Genomic DNA, 16,759 nt, shown 5'->3' with positions numbered 1-16,759 from the left:
ATTTAAAGTCCAGTGCTCGTATTGGTAATCTCTCAAAATCCAGTGCTCGTATTGGTAATCTCCCAAAATCCAGTGCTCGTACTGGTAATCTTCCAAAACCCAGTATTCGTACTGGTAATCTTTCAAAACATAATGCTTGTACTGGTACATTTTCAAAATCCAGTGCTCATACTGGTACCCTTTAAAAATCTAACACTCGTGTTGGTGTCTTGCCCATTGGTCGCATTATTCGATCTCTTAGGTGCAGTCTTCACGCTGACCTTTCATCAGAATTCAAGTTCAATATCAATTATGTCAATTTCGACCTTCGGGTCATCCAATTTCTAATTTCCAAATTTCTAATTTCGACCTCCGGGTCACCCAATTCTCTATTTCAACCTTCGGGACATCCAATTTGATCAATTAGGCCTCTGGGCCGCCCACTCTATCAGATTCTCAATTCAAGCCTTCGGGTTACAATCTTACCAGCATCAGTCATTCTCTAGCCTTCGATTTACAACTTTGTCAATATTTATCACTTTCCAAGCCTTCGGGTTACAATTTCATTAATGTCTATCATTTTCAAGCCTTCGGGTCACAACTCTATCAATGTCAACTATTTTACCAAAAATAGCAAAATCCTGCTTTCGAGCTGGTCGGTCAACAAATCCTGCTTTCGAGCTGGTCGGTCATCAAATCCTACTTTCGAGCTGGTCGGTCATCAAATCCTGCTTTCGAGCTGGTCAGTCAAATAATTCCTGCTTTCGAGCTGGTAGTTCAACAAATCCTGCTTTCGAGCTGGTCGGTCATCAAATCCTGCTTTCGAGCTGGTCAGTCAAATAAATCCTGCTTTCGAGCTGGTCGGTCAAGCCAAATCCTGCTTTCGAGCTGGTAAATCAAAACAAATCCTGCTTTTGAGCTGGTCGGTCAAACCAAATCTTGCTTTTGAGCTGGTAAAACAAAACAAATCCTGCTTTTGAGCTGGTCCGTCAAAACAAATCCTGCTTTCGAGCTGGTAAATCAAAATAAAACCTAACTTTCAAGTTGATCTCTTACTAAAGTATTTTCAGGATTTAGTTTAGTCATGGATGTGTTGCGTTGTGCTTCAAATACTCGCTTCCACAAAGGATTTCAAGAAAATTTTGCCAATTTGTCATTAAATATTTGTTGATTTCAAAATCTTTATTGCACAAAAACATTACCTCAGAATACCTTCAGTATTATTTCTGAAAGGTCAAAGCTTTTGTGAAAAAGGATTCAAAATTCAAATTCTTTCTATTGGCCAACCAAAAGGATGAAGAATAAATCCTCGATATGGCCAGCAAAAGGAAATTCAATGTTGTTGCAAAGCCATAAGTGATCGGTATTGATCGCAGTCAATGGCACATTTTTAAAGATCATTCTTGGAAAATAAAGCAGTCGAAATATTCTGGGTGATACAGAAAAATCCATTAAATCCCTATATCTCCTCAATCACCTAAGCTGCAATTACATATTTGCAAAAGGGATCTCTCAATTGTCGTCAAGATGAAGGCGAATTAGGCGAGTAGACCTCCGGGGCCAAAGAAGATTTGAATCATCTCCAAGATGACGGAGTTTGTGACGGATCCTTCCAGGGAAGATTCAGAGCACCGTCAAGATGAAGGCGACTGCGATGAGTTTCCCGACAAACCCTAAAAGATATTTAATTTCCGCTATCGTCAAGAGATTTCCAACCAATGAGCCAATTACCGTCGATATAATCCCTGAGAGAAAAAGAAGGATCAGAACATCTTCAAGATGAAGGAGTTTGTGACGTACCCTTCAAAAAAAAAAAAAAAGAGAAAAGTCAGGACATCTCCAAAATGAAAGATGATGTAATAAAATCCCCCAAAACCTAAGAGAGCTCTAATTCTGCCAAAAAAAGAAAAAAAAAAGAAAAAAAAAGTGGGCAGAAAGATCATCATGAGAAAAGAATCCCAGGATATCAGACTGCCGAATCTGTCAAGAATCTTTTTCAAAATTTGTGAAATTCTATTATCAATATTCCTTCACCAATTGCTTTCACAATATCAAGAATACTCTCTTTTCTATTCATATCAAGGAAATTGATAGCCTCCTTAAAGAAAGTCAATTGCAAGAAATTTGAATTCGAATCTTGATTCTACGGAGTTAAGCCCAGTCGGAGGTAATACTTCAGGTAGAAAAGAGGGAATATTTTCAAAACAATGTGCATCATTTTAAATTATTTTGAATCAACAATAATTTTCAACATTTTGACAATATTTTCTAGCTATCCTGGCGTGAAGCGAGAGCTTGAGGTTCATCTTTGGCGCATCCTGACATCAGTTGTTATCTCTTTTAACGACTTGATAACGGGAGTTTTCAAGATTCCTTCCCTTCTGTTGGTATAATCTGAGCGCATGGGCTCTCAGATTCGCACACTTCCCTGTGTCCCCATTGTCCCACCATAGACAGTCCAATTTCGGCTTGAGGTTAAGCCACCAATCATTTTCTCGGAAAAGGTCACCAATTTCAAAAGTTATTTAGTCTCAGCAATGAGGCGCCCAAAATCAAACCCCTTTTCAAGCTTTAGGGACCCCAATTTCATCCTTTTGCAAAATCCCTATCGGATTCATTGTGCGGAAATCTGAAGGTTCCATCATGGTTTCTTCCTTCGAGGATTCCATTCATTTTTCTACCCAATCAGGATAAGGGTACAAACCTGAGCCTCCTTTGATGAGGTATTTCATTTTCCTCCCAATCAGGATAAGGGTACAAATCAGAGCCTCCTTTGATGAGGTATTTCATTTTCCGCCCAATCAGGTTAAGGGTTAAACCTGAGCCTCATTTTGATGAGGTATTTCATTTCCCGGTCAGGTTAAGGGTTAAACCTGAGCTTGGTTTCTACACGAGGAATTTTCCGTCCCATCCAAGTTAAGGGCAAAACCTGAATCTCACTTCTTTTGAGGTAAAATTTTTCTTCTTTATTCTCCATTTCATATCTACCATTTTTATCAGGGCTAATATTTTCATATTCAGTCAGATCCTTCTAACTGGGGCATTTTTATATCCCGAATTTGGTGTGTGATGATGCATGAATTTCACATCATGTAAACAAGTTTTTCATGCATTTTGTGTCAAGTTTAAGGTTTTAAACCCATGTTTAGATGTGTTTTGATAGTAAGGGGCTATGGTTCGAATTTCAGAAAAATCAGAGTTAAAATGAGAGAGTTATGGCTATTTCAGTGTTTAGGCACGGATTTCGAGGTGGATCGGATCCATATCCGACCCAATTAGGTCAATTGGACCTTGGATCAACTCTTTAAAAGTCCAAAACCCAACCCATACGCCTATCCAGATCCATTTCAAAAAGTTTTTCTGAAAACCCCCCAAAAAGAGGCGCCTAGAAAATATTTTTTTATAACATTGTTTTTGCAAATTCCAAAAAGTATAAATATACTTTTTAGAGAAGCCCTAGGCGTCTTTGGCTGTGTTTGGACGCCCCCTACAGTGACTCTACAGCAGCAGCTCCTTCCTCTCCATCTTTCCCAAGTGTTGGCCATTGAAGATCGACCTATGCTTGATTTTCAAGCATATTTTCAAGCTTTCTTTGGTTTCTTTTCCTTTCTTTCTTATTCCTTGCTGTCTTTTCACCATTTTTCTGTACTTTTGCAGGTGTAGCAGAGGTGGAGACCATTAACCTTGGGCGGGAGTGCGCAACACAACACCAAGGTGAGCCGGCCCTACCTCCATCCGGCTTTCTACACCCTCCGATCGTGAATCGGCTCACATTCCATCATCGGTGGATCTCCAACGTGTAGCAGCTGCAATAGGTGCCGTTTTTGGTGAACTACAGCATCCTTGAACTGTAGAAGACGTCTACCTCCAGCCACGGTCCGCTCTTCTTCACCCCCCCCCGGTCGTCGGATCTTCCAAAAGGTAGGTCTTCTTCTTCCTTCTCTTCTAGATAAAACCGATTTTTGTGTGTGGTTTTTGGTTTTGTTATTTTCTGTATGTTTCTTGGTTTTCTTTTTGTTTCAACCTTAGAATAGTATTCGTGCATAGACCAGCACGTTAGACCTAGGATTGTTTCAGTGTTTGCATGTTCGAGTATCGATTTTCATCACTTTTCAAAAAAAAAACGTGTGAATCGGCTAGAGGTTCTTCTAGCCGATTTGGGTTGTCTTATCCAATGTGTGTGTTTGTGTTAGTTCTACAGAAAAAGCCTTCAAAAAGATCAGTTTGAGTTATTTTGGGTGTTGGGGACTTGAAGAAAGGCATTTTTCATTAAAAATCGGCTAGATCCATTCTAGCCGATTTTGATTTATTTTCAATTTTTGCCTTAGTTCGGGTTTTAGCAGCCATGCTGGGTTAATAGACCCTTTATAGATCCGATTCTAGTGAGTTCTTGCAGATCTATTGAGGGTTGAGTCATTGTTTGATTTGGGTGTCTTTGATTTTTAAAGATTTTTTATTCAAATTATGAAAATCGGCTAGAATCTCATCTAGCCGATTTCTTTTATTTTGTTTGCTAGTGGTGTGTGTGTAAGCTTCTACTTCATACTGCATGTCTGCATATTTTATTGATTTTACAGTGTTGCAAAGTGTGTTGTGGTAGAGTTAGCATTTTAGGACTACTCTAGATAATCGTTTTTATCATTTTGTGTTTTTTGTGTTTTAGGTCTATTGAGAAAATTCCAAAAATCGAGTCTTAATTCTTGATGTTTTTTTTATGAATTCCAGCATAGTGTTGTTTATGTTTGCCTTTGTGTAATTAGGAGTTCTTTTTTTTATTATTAGATTTTAATTTAGTTTTATCAAAAGTGTTTGATGTTTAGTTTAATCATTTTCTTTTAGGTTGTATTTTTCAAGGTACGAAGATCCAGGACATGCTTGATATCTTCAAACATGTGCAGATCAACCTACCTTTGCTCGATGCTATTCAGCAGGTGCCGGCTTATGCCAAATTCCTGAAGGAGCTATGTACGCAAAAGAGGAAATCCAGAGAGCGAGTTCCTAACAGGGTCCATCTGACTGAGCAGGTGAGTTCAGTACTTCAGCATCAGACACCACCAAAGCTCAAGGACCCTGGAGCCCCTATCATTGCTTGTACTATAGGGAACATCCGGATAGAACGCGCATTGCTCGATCTTGGAGCAAGCGTGAACATTCTGCCTGGATATTTCTTTGATTCTTTCGGGCTAGGTGAGATGAGATCGACTCCGATTACACTTCAACTGGCAGATCGTTCCATCAAGGTACCGAGAGGTGTCTTGGAGGACGTGCTAGTTAAAGTGGATGACTTTTATTTTCCAGTCGATTTCATTATCCTTGATATGGAAGGAGTAGACAACCAGTACCAGACTCCGATTATTTTAGGCAGACCATTCTTGGCGACTGCCAATGCATGCATCAACTGTAGGACCGAAGCCATGGATCTCTCATTCGGCAATAGGAAGGTAAAGCTGAATATTTTCAATGCCGCAATGGGACCAGCAGGAGACATGGACTGCTTTCATGTAGACATTGCACAGGAGTTAGTGGAGGAGCAGCCCGAGTTGTACATTACTGAGGATTCTTTAGATTTGTACCATATAGAGAAGAATAGCTGTGTAGATAGTGTAGATGTGTCTAGAGTGTCGTCGGAGAGACCACCTTGGGGAGCGGTCAGGGAACCTCTTCCACCACTTGCGGAGACCCCCGCCAAATCGTCGATCGAGTCGCCTCCAAAACTTGAGTTGAAACCCTTACCAAATTCACTCAAGTATGCATACCTCGGAGATGATGAGACTCTGCCTGTGATCATCTCGTCCTTGCTCACTGAGGAGCAGGAACAGAGATTACTGACTATTCTTCGAGAGCACAAGGCAGCGATTGGATGGGGAGTTGCTGATCTAAAAGGGATTGATCCTTCATTCTGCATGCATAGGATCCATTGTAATGAGGAAATCAAGCCATTTAGGGATATGCAGAAAAGGCTAAATCCCAACATGAAGGAAGTGGTGAAGAAAGAGGTGGTGAAGTGGTTGGATGCTGGAATCATTTACCCTATTTCTGATAGTCAGTGGGTCAGTCCGATTCAAGTTGTGCCAAAGAAGTCAGGACTCACTGTGGTTGAGAATGAGAAGGGTGAGAGAATTCCGATGAGGACCACTACAGGATGGAGAGTCTGCATCGATTATAGGAAGTTGAATGTGGCAACTAGGAAAGATCATTTCCCATTGTCATTCATTGATCAGATCTTAGAGCGACTCGCAGAACAGAGCTACTACTGCTTTCTAGACTGATATTCAGGATACAATCAGGTAGCTGTCCATCCTGACGACCAAGAGAAGACCACATTTACATGTCCTTATGGCACCTTCGCATTTAGACGTATGCCTTTTGGGCTTTGTAATGCCCCGGCTACTTTTCAGAGGTGCATGCTTGCTATCTTCTCGGACATGATTGATGATGTGATGGAAGTTTTTATGGACGTCTTTTCTGTGTATGGCTCTTCTTTTGAAGATTGCCTCCACAAACTTGCTCGAGTACTGAGTAGGTGTGTGGAGACCAATCTCGTCCTGAGTTGGGAAAAGAGCCATTTTATGGTCCAGGAGGGGATTGTACTTGGACACATTGTGTCCAAGCGTGGTATTGAGGTTGACAGAGCGAAGGTGGAATCCATTTCTCGTTTGACTCCACCCACCTCTGTGAGGCAGATTCGATCATTTTTAGGGCATGCGGGATTTTACAGGCGGTTCATAAAAGATTTCAGCAAAATCTCTCGACCGCTTTGCACGTTATTGGAGAAAGACCAGCCCTTTGTTTTCGGTGAGGATTGTATGAAGGCCTTTGAGATTCTCAAAGAGGCCTTGATTACTGCACCTATTTTGAGACCTCCAGATTGGACTCTCCCATTTGAGATTATGTGCGATGCATCTGATTATGCTATGGGGGCCATTCTAGGACAACGCATTGATAGGAAGCCCTATGTGATCTACTATGCGAGTAGAACTCTGTCTGATGCACAGATGAATTATACTACGACAGAGAAGGAACTACTTGCGGTAGTTTTCGCATTGGATAAATTTAGGTCCTATTTACTCGGTTCGAAGGTGGTTGTCTATTCTGATCATTCTGCATTGAAATATTTGTTGAATAAGAAAGACACCAAACCGAGATTAATTCGTTGGGTCCTACTACTACAGGAGTTTGATCTCGAGATTCGAGATAAGAAGGGAAGCGAGAATGTAGTAGCAGACCATCTTTCCAGACTGATCGTGGAGACCACGCAGGATCAGAGACCGATCAGTGATTCTTTCCCCGACGAGCAGATCATGTCAGTCAGTACATCGCAGTTACCCTGGTTTGCAGATATTGTGAACTATCTGGTTTCGAGGCAGATACCTGAGCATTGGAACAAGAATGAGCGTGAGAGGTTCCTATCTCAGGTGAGGCACTATTATTGGGATGAATCGGAGTTGTTCAAATACTGTGCAGATCAGATCATTAGGAGATGCGTTCCGGAGGAGGAATACCAATCCATTTTGAATTTTTCCCATTCGTTAGCCTATGGAGGGCATTTTAGTAGTAGGAAGACGGCTGCAAAGGTTTTGCAGTCAGGATTTTATTGGCCCACACTCCACAGGGACGCTCATGAGTTCTGTAGGCGATGCCTGCGATGTCAGCAGATTGAAAACATGTCCAAGAGGGACATGATGCCCTTGCTGCCGATTTTGATAGTCGAAATTTTTGATGTTTGGGGCATTGATTTCATGGGACCATTTCCGCCCTCATTCAGAAATTTATATATTCTGGTGGCGGTTGATTATGTGTCCAAGTGGGTCGAGGCTGTGGCCACCAAGACCAATGATCACAGAGTAGTGCTTAAGTTCATTAAGCACAACATTTTCAGTCGTTTTGGAGCGCCACGTGCGATGATTAGCGATGGTGGCAAGCATTTTAGGAATGTTCAGATAGCTTCTCTGCTGAAAAGATATTCTGTCAATCATAGATTCACCACTCCATATCATCCGCAGACTAGTGGACAGGTTGAAGTGTCCAATAGGGAGATTAAGCGAATTTTAGAAAAGACAGTTCGTCCGGACCGCAAGGATTGGTCCCAGCGCTTAGATGATGCACTTTGGGCATATAGAACTGCATTTAAGACTCCCATTGGCATGTCCCCGTATCGCCTTGTATTCGGGAAAGCATGTCATCTTCCTGTCGAGTTAGAACATAGAGCGTACTGGGCTATCAAGAAATTAAATTTTGACCTCACCCAGGCTGGCAAAGAGAGAGCACTACAGCTCTCAGAATTAGAGGAACTCAGGAATGATGCATATGAGAATGCCAAATTATACAAGGCTCGCACAAAAGCATTTCATGATAAGCATATTGTCAGAAAAGTGTTTGAGCCAGATCAGAAAGTGTGGCTATACAATTCTCGTTTACATTTATTCCCAGGGAAGTTAAGATCGAGATGGACAGGTCCATACATTGTAAAAGAAGTATTTCCCCATGGAGCAGTGACATTATTCGATCCTATGACCCAAGGTACATTCAAAGTAAATGGGCAAAGACTGAAGCCATTCATTTCAGATGCCTTACAGGATGGTGAGTGTGAGATAGTGCATCTCACGAAGGCATGAAGATTCGACCAGAGGGATGTATCATATGTACATTATTTATTTTTCATTTCAGAGTTTTTATTTATTTAGTATTTCATTTCACATGTGCTAATTTGTGTTTTGATGTATGCAGGATGAACTTAACAATTAGTGTATCAATTACCAGGTACAGAGAAGAGTTCTCAAAGAATTCAAGAATCAGAGGAAAATCAACTTCAAAAGCTCAGAGCAAATCAGGTTGTATCTATCCTTTCTCCCATATTTTTGTTAGCGTCTTTTAGTGTGCATTTGCATTACATTTTTATTCATTTTGTATGCCACTAGAGACAGTGTCATTCAAGCATGGGGGGGTGGTTTAGATGCATGCACACAAAAATACACAAAATTTTTTTGTATGACTGGTAATCAAAGTAGGCATTTAAGAACAAAGTGTAGCATATATGATTGTTTTTGGCATAATCTAACAGTTTAAAAATTTTTAAGCCCCATAAATTTTTTTTTCTGAACTGAATCAAATATAGTAGTTGTTTATGAGATAATTCAAAGAAAAGATAGTATTTGATTGTTAGAAAATTTTGAATCACTTTTGTATAAGTATGCACAGTATGTTTTGTGAAAGAAATAAGCAATGGAAAGATGTGTTTGAAAAATGAGTTTAAAAGAATAGAGTTACGTTTAGTTGTTGATGTCTTCGTGAATCCTAGTAGTAGAACTCAGACACGAGATGAAGTGTTTGAGTATCTTAACGAAAAGGATAACGAAGGAGATCATCTCTTGTCTAAGTCGATATATGTGGCCTTTGTAGTTCGAGTAAGTAGAATCTGAAGGGTGTTTTACATCTGGTGCCCCAAAGCCAGCTGGTTTGGGAGCCACCAGTTCGAAAGCTTGTTACATGGACTGCATAGAAAGCCTAAGAGATAGAGACATTGCACATGACAAGAGGAAGACTATACGTAAACTATTAGAATAGAAGGTCTAGTGACTCGAGCAATTAAGTCCGAGGGATACTCTGTATCTAGTGCCCTAAGGTCGGCCGACTTGGGAGTCACTGACCCAAAGCTTGCTACACGGGTCACGAAAACTGACTATTCGAAATAGTGCTCATACGAGAAGATTGCGCAAGAAATCAAAAGTTGAAAGAAAAAGAGAGAGTGAAAATGAAAAAAAAAAAAAAAAGAGAATGTGCAAAATGAGAAAATTTTCATTGCTTAAGTATATATGTGCATTACTGTGCAGAAAATATACAAGTGAGAATAAATGAGTAAAACATGAGAATATTTGACTTTCGGAGAAAAATCATGAACTAGCTACAATATGAGAAAAGTGAAAGAAAAGAATTTTTACTGTGGAGGCATGAGATTTTTAAACTTGTTTTGAGAATGTCAATTACAGGAAAGATTTGTTACAACTGCATTCTTAAGAGCCTAATATTTTTGAAAGATCATCCTTGCATTTTATTGATGTTTGTGGGTAGCATCGCTGCAAACCCTCACGAGACCTTACTCGTCCACTAGTGTAAGCTAGGGGTTTAAAGGGCTTGTTGCATACGCTAAATGCAACCATGATTCCTACGAAAGTGAGTTAGTATTATGCATTCATGCTTAGCATTTCTTGTCTTCAGTGCATATCATGATTAGGGTTTGTTAAGGGACTAACAAACATTCAAGCATGGGGGTATTTGATGATGCATGAATTGCACATCATGTAAACAAGTTTTTCATGCATTTTGTGTCAAGTTTAAGGTTTTAAACCCATGTTTAGATGTGTTTTGATAGTAAGGGGCTATGGTTCGAATTTCAGAAAAATCAGAGTTAAAATGAGAGAGTTATGGCTATTTCAGTGTTTGGGCACGGATTTCGAGGTGGATCAGATCCATATCCGACCCAATTAGGTCAATTGGACCTTGGATCAACTCTTTAAAAGTCCAAAACCCAACCCATAGGCCTATCCAGATCCATTTCAAAAAGTTTTTCTGAAAACCCCCCAAAAAGAGGCGCCTAGAAAATATTTTTTTATAACATTGTTTTTGCAAATTCCAAAAAGTATAAATATACTTTTTAGAGAAGCCCTAGGCGTCTTTGGCTGTGTTTGGACGCCCCCTACAGTGACTCTACAGCAGCAGCTCCTTCCTCTCCATCTTTCCCAAGTGTTGGCCATTGAAGATCGACCTATGCTTGATTTTCAAGCATATTTTCAAGCTTTCTTTGGTTTCTTTTCCTTTCTTTCTTATTCCTTGCTGTCTTTTCACCATTTTTCTGTACTTTTGCAGGTGTAGCAGAGGTGGAGACCATTAACCTTGGGCGGGAGTGCGCAACACAACACCAAGGTGAGCCGGCCCTACCTCCATCCGGCTTTCTACACCCTCCGATCGCGAATCGGCTCACATTCCATCATCGGTGGATCTCCAACGTGTAGTAGCTGCAATAGGTGCCGTTTTTGGTGAAGTACAGCATCCTTGAACTGTAGAAGACGTCTACCTCCAGCCACGGTCCGCTCTTCTTCACCCCCCCCCCCCCGGTCGTCGGATCTTCCAAAAGGTAGGTCTTCTTCTTCCTTCTCTTCTAGATAAAACCGATTTTTGTGTGTGGTTTTTGGTTTTGTTATTTTCTGTATGTTTCTTGGTTTTCTTTTTGTTTCAACCTTAGAATAGTATTCGTGCATAGACCAGCACGTTAGACCTAGGATTGTTTCAGTGTTTGCATGTTCGAGTATCGATTTTCATCACTTTTAAAAAAAAAAACGTGTGAATCGGCTAGAGGTTCTTCTAGCCGATTTGGGTTGTCTTATCCAATGTGTGTGTTTGTGTTAGTTCTACAGAAAAAGCCTTCAAAAAGATCAGTTTGAGTTATTTTGGGTGTTGGGGACTTGAAGAAAGGCATTTTTCATTAAAAATCGGCTAGATCCATTCTAGCCGATTTTGATTTATTTTCAATTTTTGCCTTAGTTCGGGTTTTAGCAGCCATGCTGGGTTAATAGACCCTTTATAGATCCGATTCTAGTGAGTTCTTGCAGATCTATTGAGGGTTGAGTCATTGCTTGATTTGGGTGTCTTTGATTTTTAAAGATTTTTTATTCAAATTGTGAAAATCGGCTAGAATCTCATCTAGCCGATTTCTTTTATTTTGTTTGCTAGTGGTGTGTGTGTAAGCTTCTACTTCATACTGCATGTCTGCATATTTTATTGATTTTACAGTGTTGCAAAGTGTGTTGTGGTAGAGTTAGCATTTTAGGACTACTCTAGATAACCGTTTTTATCATTTTGTGTTTTTTGTGTTTTAGGTCTATTGAGAAAATTCCAAAAATCGAGTCTTAATTCTTGATGTTTTTTTTATGAATTCCAGCATAGTGTTGTTTATGTTTGCCTTTGTGTAATTAGGAGTTCTTTTTTTTATTATTAGATTTTAATTTAGTTTTATCAAAAGTGTTTGATGTTTAGTTTAATCATTTTCTTTTAGGTTGTATTTTTTTTTTTTAGTCTTCTTCTTCCCCAAGGAGGGGCGGCAGCCATTAGAGCTCAATTCGAGCTCTAGGCTGTTTGTGGTAATTCTTAATTGCAATTAGGTAGGTTTAATTAGGTTGTCTAGGTTCAATGTATTAGGGTTTATTGTTTTAGCCGTTTTTAGGGTTGCATTTAGGTAAGTTTTGGAATTAGGTTAGCATTAACTCCTAGGAAATCGATTTTCCATTTAAGTTCTTTTGTTCCCTAGGTATAATTAAGTCTATTAGTTTAGAAAGTAGCATCCATTGAAGTTGGCGATTTTTGAGAAGGGAGGTAATTAAAGTAATTGAAAATTGGAAAGCTTTTGGAAAAAGGATATTCTTCAAAAATCGTGTGAGGCATTTAAGGAAGATTTGAATTTTGAATGTGCATTAAATAAGGAGTTACTCCTTAACTTTGGAAAGTGTTTTGCAATTAAACCAAAATTCCAATCTAGGTTACACGATTTCCATAGAGCATTAAAAGCATTTTAATTCCATCTTGAAAAGCAAAAATCGTGGATTTCTAGATTGGCCTTTTCAGATTTCCAAAAAGGCATTAAAGGCAATTAATGAGTGTAACTCCCTCTTTAAATGGGGCGATTTTTGAGAATCCAAAGCATTTTAAAGTTTGAACATTGGTAATTATTACATTCCTTTTCCAACCCAACCTCCTCCATTAAAATCGTGAACTTTGGATTAATTGTAGCTTAATTAGGAGGTTACTGCTTTAGTCTAGACCTAACCTAGTCAAACCGAGCCTAGGTCGAGTCAACCCCTAGTCTACACCCCCTTTGAGTCTAGTCAAAACCTAGCCTAGCCCAAGTCAAAGCCTAAACCGCATTTAGGTCGAGTCTAAGACCAAAGCCCAACCTTAGTCAAGCTTAGTGGAGTCAACCCTAACCTAAGTTAGGTCAATCTAGTCTACCTAACCTATCTAAGTCAAACCTAGTTGATTCAACTTAGTTCAAGCCTACCTAAACCGAGTTCATCCTAGTCTTGCTAGACCTAAATCCAAAACCCAACCGTGGTCAAACCTAGTCAAAGACCTAACTCGGGTAAAAACTTAGTCTAAACCTAGTGAGTCAAACCGAGCTTACCTTAGCCCATTCGAGCCTAGTCGAACCTAAGTTGAGTCCAACTTAGTTGAGTCTAAGTCAACCCGAACCTAGTTGACTAAGTCTATCCTAAACCAAGTTCAAACCCTAGCCTAGCCTAAGTCCAAGTCAAGACCAATCCGAGATCGAGTCAACCTTAGCCAAACCCAACCCAACCTTAACTAAGATCAAACCGAGTCCACCTAAGTCAACCGAACCTAGTTGATTAAGGTAACTCAAAACCGAATCCAATTAGTGAGTCAACCTTAGCTCGAACCTATCTCTTTCAACCTAGTCAAATCGAGCCTACCTAATCCCATCCGAGTGCATCCAAACCCAAACTGAACCTACTCAAGTTGAAACCGATCCGAGTCGAGTCAACTAAGTGAAACCTAACCTTAGCCTTCGTTCTTTAGTTAAGTAAGTCATTTCTTATTATTTCTTTTGATTTCTATATTAATTAGTTTATTTATCTAATTTAGTTTTAGTGTAGAAGTGTGTGTACGTATAGCGTATTTATTTAGTATGTATGAAATGTGTTTCATTGTGGTTTGAATGATAGTTAGATATTAGTTAACTTAGTAGTTAGATTGTATTTTATTATTGAGCATAGTTGCATTTCCATTATTAGTTAACTTCGTTCTAGTCATAAATTGCTTGTAGTGTTTTGTTCGTCGTGCATTTAGTGTTTTCCTAATATTCATCTGCATATACACTGTCATACAGTGTCATTTAGATTGCATTAGGTGTAGATTACATTTGATAGGGGGTAAATAGGTTCATAAAGTGAATAGTGCACTCAAATAAAAACCAGATTTTTGCCCTGTCGCAATAGAATTATTTTCTGAGCAAAAATTCTGTGTTTTCCAAATTTTTTTCTTCTATTCACTTTATTAACGGGTTATTTAACTGCAGACCAAATTTCAGTTCATTCGGAGTTGATTTGGTCTGATTTTTAAGCGTTTTGTGAAAACCGCTTTTTCTGGATTCTAAATTACAGGACTGACGATATCCTGATTTTTCCCAGATTTGAAACGCTTATATCTGGAGTTCCAGATACTGTTTTTCAATTCTGTAAAAACTGTCAATTTGTTTAATCTGTCAGTTGCAGAACAAAACAAATTTTGGGAAAATCGGACCTCGTTTGCTCTGTCAAACAGTGGTTTTCCGATAACCTGACAGATTGCTAGTTTACACTAGTTAGGGGCAGTTTCGTAATTTTCTTAGTTTCGGCATTTTAGGTTTGTTTTCAGTAGTTTCTGTATTTTAGAAGTTGCATAATCATCATACAGCATTAGTAGAAGTAATTTGGTTAATTTTAGAATTAATTTAGTATTTTATTTAATTTTTGTTTGATAAGTAGCATTTGTTTATTATTTTCGTAGAATTAGACATAGTTTTAATTGTTGTTTGCATAATTAAAATAGAAAACTAACTTTGTACTTTTCTGCATTTTTAGGTTGAAAAGCATATTTAGTTTCCAGGGTTATTATACAAGTGAGAAGATTCTCTAAGTGGCGAAAAGACAGAAATACCCTTGGTGTGGAGCAGAAGACTGAATGCTTGTTTAGTGTTCTTTTAGTGCTTAATTGTAGTTGTATTCACTTTATAATTGTAGATTGCCATTTGATATTAATAAATTAAATTTTCTAGAATTGTAGTTATTAATTCCTGTTCCCTGAGGATCGACCCGTACTTACCACTTTGTGGAAAGTCGGTTTTTATATTTTTGGTTGACGATTTTCCAAAGTTTTATTGAAAATAATTGTTTTAAAAAAGAGCCTTCCAAAATATCAACCAGTGTGTTTTTCTTTGCCACTAAGCTCGTCTTCAAGCCGGCTTAGTAGCAAAGAGTGGCATCTGTAAACACCCCAAATTTTTATCATGCATTCTCAAATAACCCTGCTTGTGCAGTGCCAACCCTGTTAGGTTAGTGTAGGAGTAAAACCCCAAGGCAGTTCCAGAAAATCAGCATTTTACCAACTTTCATTAGGAAAATTACCATTTTACCCCTGGTCATCCCGGACCCCAGTTAGTCGGAGTCAACCAAGCTCATTGGTCAGTTCAGAACATTTAGAATGTCAATCATCTCAAGCTCATCTGAGCTCACAATGAACAGGCCATTTTCATTTCTGACCATTACTGCCAAAATGGGATCATCTCTTCAGAAATGAGCTCATTTCCCACTCAAATCCAAGCCAATTGTATCTGAGTCAGTCATTCATAGTCAGTCATACTCCCCAGAGTCTAACTTGAGCTCACCAGAAGTTCAAGCGCTCCAGTTTCAGTTCAAAATCATTTCCAAGTGTCCAGGAGCCCATTTTAGTCCATTTCAGCTCTTTTAACTGAAATTGAGTCGAGTTCAGCCAATTGAGCTAGTGTTCAAACTTTGATTTTAGTTCACCTCAGTATTACTGATCTTTGTTTCAGCTCAAACCCAGTTCAGGTTCGTAATTCACTTCATTCCAATGACCATTCCATACCATTTCTCTAAAAATGGCAGCTTTTCTTGAAAATTCAGTTGGAAAGGTCAGTTGAGTCAGTATTCGGTGAGTTCATTTGAGTTCTAAAACTCTAAAACCCAGCTCAATCCAGTTCATTTCAGTTGAATCCAGCTCAAACCCTAATTTCCAGTGTCACTCTAGCTTGGCAGAGCTCGAAAATCATTTCTTCAACCATTTTTGCAAATTTTGTCAATTTTAACACTTTTTGAACTGGTACAAGTGTCAATCGGGGTCTAACATCCAAAATTCTTCATTCAGGGTTAGCATTTCGCATAATATTTTATGTCATTTCTCATCATTTCATATCATTTCTTAGCATTTCATAATATTTCATCACATTTCATTCCATTTTCGAAGTCCAGAACTCCAGTTTTATAAATTTCAATCCAGATTGAGTTTTAAAAGTTTTCAGAAATCAATTTCAAACCCTGGGTTTTTAAAATTGACATTTTTACCCCCAGGATTCTAAATTTGAAATATTTTCTTGAGAAAAACAATCTGGATTTATTTCAAACACAAATTTTTGAATTCTACACTGGATTTGCTTCGCAACGGGGTATTGAACTTCAAAATCCGAGTTTGTTTCAAAAACTGCCAAAAATAGCTCGTTTCGTCTGGAAATAAATTTGGAAGAATTTTCTTGAGAAAAAAAAATCTGGATTTCTTCCAAAATTAAAATTTCCAATTCTACATTAGATTTGCTTCGCAACGAGGTATTGAACTTCAAAATCCGAACTCGTTTCAAAAACTGCCAAAAATAGCTCGTTTCGTTTGGAAACTTTGTAAAAAGACTATTTTACCCCTCTGATCATCAAAATGAATTTCAAAATCAAAATTTGCACCCGCTCTGAGATGGCCCATCCATTTGCATTCTCTTGTTTTAATTTATAAAAAAAAATTATCTTTTTCTTTATTTTTTTGGTTTGTTTTATTTCATTTATTTTAATTTATTTTAATTATTTTATTCTTCCTAAGGTGGGACCCACAAGGGGGTCACCCAAACCTCCAGCCCATTTCCTTTCTTTCTTCCTCCATTTTCTTTTTTTTATATTTTTTTTATTTTTATTTTCTTTTCTTTTCTTCTTTATTTCTTTTCTTTCTTTTTTTC

This window comes from Nuphar pumila, chromosome 1, assembly GCF_984573655.1.
Source record: "Nuphar pumila chromosome 1, dmNupPumi1.hap1.1, whole genome shotgun sequence".
NCBI lineage: Eukaryota > Viridiplantae > Streptophyta > Magnoliopsida > Nymphaeales > Nymphaeaceae > Nuphar > Nuphar pumila.
The sequence above is the reverse complement of the archived record's forward strand: the minus strand, read 5'-3'. Positions refer to the sequence as shown.